This window comes from Physella acuta, unplaced genomic scaffold (assembly GCF_028476545.2).
Source record: "Physella acuta isolate Inbredline_101_S28 unplaced genomic scaffold, ASM2847654v3 ptg001827l, whole genome shotgun sequence".
Taxonomy (NCBI): domain Eukaryota; kingdom Metazoa; phylum Mollusca; class Gastropoda; family Physidae; genus Physella; species Physella acuta.
Genome location: NW_026733336.1, coordinates 44,561 through 52,500, shown reverse-complemented (window position 1 = coordinate 52,500; position 7,940 = coordinate 44,561). Strand labels below are relative to the sequence as shown.

Sequence of the window (7,940 nt, the reverse complement as noted above, 5' to 3'; positions counted from 1 at the left end):
ACGTACCCACGTTTTTTGTCAGTCATCACAAGAATCTGCACAGCTTGAGGAAGCACAAAAGAAAAATTTATTTTCTACTTTTTAGTCCACAAGAAAAACATGGTTTTTTAAAAAGTTTTTTTAAGTATTTTATTATAGCCTTGCTCTGAGTTGACGAGTGTAACTTCTATGGTGTTTAATATCCTGAGCTGCCATCAGTTTGATGTGCTAATGTAGATATTTCATAACTTTGATAGCTTTTTTTGACATTAAAGTAAAATCTATACAAGAAATAGAAGAATCGTAGTTTTTCTAGAGTTGTGGAGCTAGCAAGTGACCTACTAGTCAAAATTAATCAAAATTATTATCTCATCTTCCTCTCGTTTATTGCACATTTAAACACAAAGAGGCAGATGAAGTAGAGTCCATCGGTTTCAATGACCTCCGCATACAAGGAGATAATATGGTCAGCGATATGTCCAGCCGCTTTTGTTTTCCTAAATTGAGTTAGGTATTCTTCAGAGCTGGGTGAACTCAGGGACGTTCTACTGATGTGAACCCAGATTTGAACTCGAGACTTTCGGGTTAGAAGTCTAGTACTCTCCCTCTAAGCCACACCGTCACAAACTAAATTAAAACAACAGCAAATTCTGTTTTACTGCATGGAGAGGATATGTGTGGCGTTATAGCACCAGATAAAACAAAGACATGTCAGATGCCACAGGAGAATCCACTGGATCAACCAACCTTCAGTAGTTTACTATAACGACAGTAAAACTATGCTACAGAGTGCTGAAGAAGAAATCCTCCAGTGAGAATGGTGATGGAGCACCACACATTCAAGAAGCTAACAATTAGCATAATAGGGCAGACCTTGACCTTGAGTCTCTCGGGTACTAGAAAAAAACATGGCAGGCCAAGAAAAACATGGAGACTCGACTTGGAGGGCGATTGAAAAAGTTGGTTATCGGTGTGGAAAGTTGGAGAAATTAGCTCATGATTGAGTTGATGGGTGGTCCTTACTGGCATCATATCCTAGTGGGGCATTAGGACAATGTCCTAGTGAGAGGGTAGGTAGATTTCCTAGTGGGATGCCAGGCTAATGTCCTATTTGGATGGCAGGCCAATGTCCTATTAGAATGGCAGGCTAATGTCCTATTAGAACGACAGGCTAATGTCCTATTGGAATGGCAGGCCAATGTCCTATTAGAATAGCAGGCTAATATCCTATTGGAATGGCAGGCTAATGTCCTATTGGAATGGCAGGCTAATGTCCTATTGGAATGACAGGCTAATGTCCTATTGGAATGGCAGGCTAATGTCTTATTTCGATGCTGAACGACCGGCTAATGCCCTATTTGGATGGTAGTCTAATGTCATACCAGGACAGCAAGCTAATGTCCTAATGCTGCGGTAGTCTTTCAACAAAATATTTTCCCACTACCTCTGAAAGCCGAATTGCAGAGTAACCCATTTTATAATCCTAAAATATTTATCTTGTTTCTTTTTAAATTGAGCCCGAGTTTCTGAAAATAAAATAGAGATTATCACCCCCCCCCCCCACACACACACCTGTCCTCCCCCCATCAAGGCCACGCCCACAATCTATAACGGTTCCATTAGTGTAATAACACACATATGACGCCTCAATTAATACGTGTCACAGTAATGGCTCGTCTAAAAGCTTCTTATTTTTATTCACACAGAACGTATTTAATGTGGGAATATAATTCCAGAGTTAAAATGTTAAGGCTGGGGCTAGGGTGGGGGGATATTTGCAATAATTTCTAACTGGCACGATGCTAAATGAAAATAAAACCAGTGTTGATACAAAAATAGCCATTCATGGCTTTATTTCTTGCTTTTAGCTTTTATAGGCGGATGAGATCGGGCATTGTGTTTATTGGGGGTAGGAGAGATTTGACATGAACAACTAATTAGGTCGAGAAATTCAGGGTTGTGTTCTATGATCGTTGATATTTAATTTACAAGGGAGGAGATTGTTGGTAGTTAATTTACAAGGGAGATGATCGTTGGTATTTAATTTACAAGGGAGATGATCGTTGGTATTTAATTTACAAGGGAGGATATCGTTGGTATTTAATTTACAAGGGAGATGATCGTTGGTATTTAATTTACAAGGGAGATGATCGTTGGTATTTAATTTACAAGGGAGATGATTGTTGATATTTAATTTACAAGGGAGATGAGTAGTGACTGGGGCGTTTAAAGTGCCATTATGTTGAACCGTTGAACATAACCTCATTTCATGTCAGTTTAACATGATCCCATGCCGGAAAGTTCAGCATAATTTTATGACCGACAGTTTAATATGACCCAATATCTGATATATATATATATATATATATATATATATATATATATATATATATATATATATATATATATATATATATATATTTATATATATATATTTATATACATATATATGTGTGTATTTGTGTGTGTGTGTATTTGTGTGTGTAAACATACATAATTAAGTAGTTCCTCTAATTAAAACAAGAAAATTAGTGTAATACTTTACAGTAGAATCACATCATTAAGTAGAAAAATGTCTAGCGGCGGGCAGAGGGGCGGATTTAGAAGAGAGATTAAACGATGATCCGTTTGTACTGGACAGGGAGAGTTCCAGGGTGTTAAAGAGTAGCATCTTATGACATGACCTCAGGATTCTGGTCCACAACATTATCCTATGTATGGAAAATAATGTAGGTGGTGTCCTAACATCGTATACCAAATTTCCTCCTCATCGGTCAAGTATTGTGTGGTCGGCGTGGTCGAGTCGGTAAACCGAAAAGTGTCGAGTTCGAATCCTCGGGTTCATTAGCTGGGGACAGCCGCTCTTCTAGGAAAGACAACTCCCAAATCGAAACAACTGCTGCCTTGTAGTTTGTTCTTGGTTGGACAAAGGCTATGGAATTAAATTCAAACAGAAAAGCAGGCTGAAATCGGAGTCAGTGGCCTCAATGGCGCATAACCAGTTGACACGTATCCTTAATTGTGATGGAGGCGTGGTCGAGTCGGCAAAAAGATCATTGTTGATAAATTCGAAAAAGTCGCAAGTTCAAACCCTCGACCCCTTTCAGCACTCAAAATTAAGAACGAAGAAGAAGAAGGTCAAGTATTATGCAAATATGACATGTTTTCCAAAATGTACAATGTGTCACTATAGAGTAAAATGCCAGTAATACCTTATTTATAACATGTTTTCTATAACGCTATTTAGCAAGTATTAGAATGAGGCATTTTATTTGAAGAATATACAATTTATAAGCGTTAAAAAATAATTACATAATTATTTTACATTTTCAAATATCAACAATTTAAAGTCAACAGTTTTTTTTTAAATATTCCAATTTGAATGTTAAAAATGTAAAGCAATTTAAAAAAAAAACAAATTTCTTCTTCAAATTGTAGAAATTCGTGTTTTTAATTAATTTTTTTTGGTCGAATAAAATGTGTACAACAATGACCCCCGTGGAGGAAGGGGGTAGAACCCGGTACACGAAGTAGGTCAAGGGTTAAGGCTAGGAGCTACAGGGCAAACACTTTTTTGTTATTAGTCAAGCAAATTCACTGAAACTTCACCCATATATTGTATGCTCAATGGGATTTTTAAAAATGGTGTCCAAAAAGAAAAATATTTTTGGTTGCCATGGTTACGTCCGCCATATTGGATTTTTGTTTATCATTTTCAAAATGCTAAGGCTCAGCAACCACTAAAGGTAAACACACAGAAATGCAAGCATTTTGTAGAGTGATGTTAGCCTGAAACTTTCTATAAAGTACTTTTTAAGAAAAGGGTTTAAAAAAATTATTTTTAATTTTTAAATCCTAGACTGTTAAAAAAAGCTGAAATTTGCTCAAATTCAACATATTTCAGTCCATAAAATCGAAATTTGCTCAAATTCAACATATTTCAGTCCATAAAATCTAAAGTAAGGAAAATCTTTAAAAAATGCTTTATAGAAGTTGTTTATATATGTTAGAAAAATAATCAGGCTAAGTTTCATTACAATACATGCAGAACTAACAGAGGAGTAGGGATTTGAAGAGTGAATTTTAACGTTTTGAGAAAAACGCAAAAAACTAAAGAAAAATGAAAAATTTCATTCATAACCTAACAAATACTAACAAAATTTGGTTTTAATTTATGCAGGTTTATTTAACATATAAACATGCAATGAAGTATTAAACTTGCAAGTACATTTTAAATAATAAAGTAAAAAAATTGTCGTACAAAGATAATGCGTCAAATACGTAAAGGCAAAAAACATTTTTATTTTCTTAAAATAAGTTGTTTCAAAAATTGGGCTGAACCACACCTAACAGTTCTATTTTGTTAAGCATATTCACATTTCATTTTGGCAACTGCTACTTTTTCCTGCCATCTAGCTTTTTCTTTTTTTCAGATTAGTTGTCCGGCAAAATGTTTCAATGTTTTTTTTTAAATTATTGCTACCACTATAACTATAATAATTGATTTATCCATCTCTTCAGCTCTCTTTATCTCTTCCTGTTAATACTTGTGCACTGACCAAAATAAATGCTCTTTTTCCAAGTTATTGTCTGGTTTCATACTGCTTGGCTTTCTCTTGGCAAAGGTCAATTCTATAAAGGAAAGTAGAACATAAGTTATTCTAGTGGACAAAAAAAAAAACACTTTACCACAAACACATTTTGCATTGAATATGTATTAAATCCTAAACTAAGTTGCAAAATCATTGTAAGGTATAAGCTATAAATAAATTTTACAACTGTTTTGGGTCCAGAACATGATTTTGAAAAGCGGTTTGCCGTCATTCGGATACATGATTCTCCTTTTTGCAGTATTTAAAAGTTGCCATATTCTTTCACTGAGGTCACTTGGTCACTAGCTCTTCAATCATTTTCTCCAGATATTGTTATGTGAAACAAAATTATGTGTAGGGAGATTACCTTGAACCAGGGCAACTTGCAGGGTTTTCAACACACACTGTAGGCCTAAATCATAGGGGAAATGAATTTATTAATAAAATATACAAATGTAAAAAGAAAAGTAATCATAAAACTATAGTGATATATTGTATGAATATAAGAATAGGAGAATCACTGAATAGAATTTGATTTATTAGTTTGAGGAGATTAAAATCTGTTGAACTAGTATCTGAACCACTAATGAGTCTAATGACAAACAGGTCTACTAACCTAAATAAGATGTTCAAAGAAAAAAAATATGTAGGCCTACTAATTAATCTTTAAATTCAAATAGTTTAATGGATATTGAAATACTCACTGCTTGATGTCCGTGCATCTATTCCTTGTAAACAAAATTTAAGGCTGTAGTTTTCATAATCACTGGACAGCAGTAGAACATCACACACATGAGCCTAGTTTCAAATAGTTTGTTGTGTACTCTTTTATCCTTGTTACGCATTAGGACACTTGTAACATGTGCAGGCCAACTTCACCCGGGGATTACTTAAGTTATTACCAAAATTGTTCTATCTGATAAGTCTGTTTTGGGTTCGATCACAGGGTGATAGTGTATTTCTTGCTGTGTAGTGTGTAATAACTTACTACACACGTAACACACAGCTTACTCTTGTCGTGTGCGGTAGGCTTGTGTAGACTAAATCTAGTAGCAGTAAATCAACAGAGAAAGATGGCTGGTATGAAATCACGGAACTTCTAAACAGTTCAAACATTATTAAACCGATAAAAACATTTGATACGATGAGATTTGTCTAAAAAGTTTGTAAACAGCTGATTGAAAATCAACAACAAGAATCAGTTCATCACTAGGCACGCCGGAAGCGATAAACTAGCTAGCGAATCAAAAATTTTAACACTGATAATTCCGAGTCCGCCAGCCAATAGAATTTTACCTTGCTTCCGGGGTAAGGCCGAGTAGGAAAATTTGGTATATGTAGGTCAAAATCTTTAAAAAGTGTGTTTCATTTGAACATTCGAAATTAAATGGAATATTTTCATTGGTTGACAAATTTACCTTGTCGTTATAGACAAGAAAAGGAGCTTTCCGGCGATACTAAACACGCGGTAGCTATTTTTAGTTATCTGTATGTTTTATAGTAGTAAACTTAGGCAATTTTCGCTGTATTTTTGAAAAATTAGACAAAACATGCATATACATGCCTCACAAAAAAATTAATTTAAAATAAAAATAAGCATTTTCCAACAATATGTTATGTGGTTTTGTATTCAGAAATGGATATACTTTAATAATTAGGTCAAAACTGAAATTTGACATCTGACACCCAACACACTTAAATCGTGTGCCGCACACAGCCTTAAAATAGAGAGGAGCCCAGTGGTCAGGCTAGACAGGCGAATTCAAGCCATGTATTAATATAGACTAGGTACGGATGTTTTTGTTCTATAGTTATTGGGTACGTGCTCAAAACTAGTATTGTTGGTGTGAAACCTGGTAGTTTATCGTTTTGTGACGTGTTATGTGGAGTTTGATAGTGGTGTAGTGTAATTTTACAGGAGACTGCATTTGATTTCCTGCTCTGGTTTTGTTAAACTGGTGACATTTAGAATAATGGAATCAATACGTTGACCTATCTGTTTTACGTATTATTTTTCTTTAAAAAAAACTCAGCATGAGTTTTTGTTTGAAATTTATGAGGATATAACAGGAGATTATCTCTTAATTTTTAAGCTTCACATAATTAAAATAAAAAATACTTGTTGTGATGAGTAATTTCGTAATGTTGTGGGTAGTAGACGGGCCTATTTTGTAGAAAGTTTACATATCATGAGGTGTCGTCGTAGAAGAAAAAGTGACATAAAGCGTTATTTAACGTTTTATAACGTTATATATATAGAGGTATATCACACATCATATTTTTGTATTATATCGTATGTCTTGTGTGCGCAACCTCGTAAGGGAGAAGACTGGATATATAAAGATTTGACCTTTGGTGTTAATTAGTTAATTACTTCTTGATTTTTTTTGACTCACCAGTATAGAAAAGCTAATTACCGTAATCGATAGGGTCAAGGGTATACAACTCAAGGTCAGACTATCTAAGTTATTGCGGCCCTATGCCGTAAGTCTGCCCTATATAGGCTACATGTAAGTAGTTCAGCTAGTTCAGGAAATAGAGGAAAAACAGTATATATATATATATATACTGTATATACGTATATACGTATATATATATACATATATATATATATATATATATATATATATATATATATATATATATATATATATATATATATCACTACACTTACTTTCTAGTTAAGGATATATAAAGTTGTCAATGATCTTCATAGTAAGTCAATAACTCATAAGAAAATTAAAAAGTACTAACATTTCAAAACTCATACAGAAATATGCTGGATTCAATGTCGAATTTAAACATGTCTCTTGCTTGAAATAATAATGAATTTTAAATAAAGTCACAGCCTCGAATGAATAAAATGTCGACTGAAATAAAAGTAGTACTCACGTATGGAGAAATAAACTAATATTCTGCTAGTCTATAATAAACGTATCAATATAACGTCATTCAATGAGAATCTCAAACCATGAAACGAACTATAAACGACAACTCTGCACAAGGACCGGCTACTCCGTCAAAGGACCGACAACTCTACCTCGCAATCGCTGGCTGTACAAATCGTCGCTGTGAGACGATCGGTAACCACAACGGCGTGTGAGAGAGAGAGAGGGGGAAAAACCTTGGCGGACGCTGCGGATATTAGCGATGCGAGCCACGTGCAAGGTAGATCCATCTTTCTGTCGTAGGTCGAACAGGGGCGACAGCTAACTATCCGCCTGCTACCTTTTCTTGTCGCCCTTGACCGTAGGGTTAAATGATGCTCAGAGAATTCAGGCAATGCGGGTGATGGATAGTGGGCGTAAGAGGGGGTTGGGTGTTGATTGGTTGATGGTGGGGTTCAAGTTAGGATATTGAAAGGGTGAA

The 7,940-nt window shown here is 34.8% G+C and overlaps 2 long non-coding RNA genes across 2 annotated transcripts in view; both read right to left on the bottom strand.

Annotated features, from left to right (window-relative positions):
• The window catches only part of LOC131930701 (uncharacterized), a 22,690-nt gene extending 15,019 nt beyond the window's left edge, over positions 1-7,671 (bottom strand). Inside the window, exon 1 of the long non-coding RNA XR_009384160.1 lies at positions 7,464-7,671. This is a non-coding gene — a long non-coding RNA (uncharacterized LOC131930701). The remainder of the gene's footprint in view (positions 1-7,463) is intronic.
• Positions 4,089-5,549, bottom strand: LOC131930700 (uncharacterized). The gene is made up of 3 exons (XR_009384158.1): positions 5,276-5,549; positions 4,939-4,983; positions 4,089-4,611 (listed from the first exon to the last, which is right to left on the bottom strand). It is a non-coding gene; the product is annotated as an uncharacterized LOC131930700 (long non-coding RNA).
• Positions 7,672-7,940: the final 269 nt, after the last annotated feature.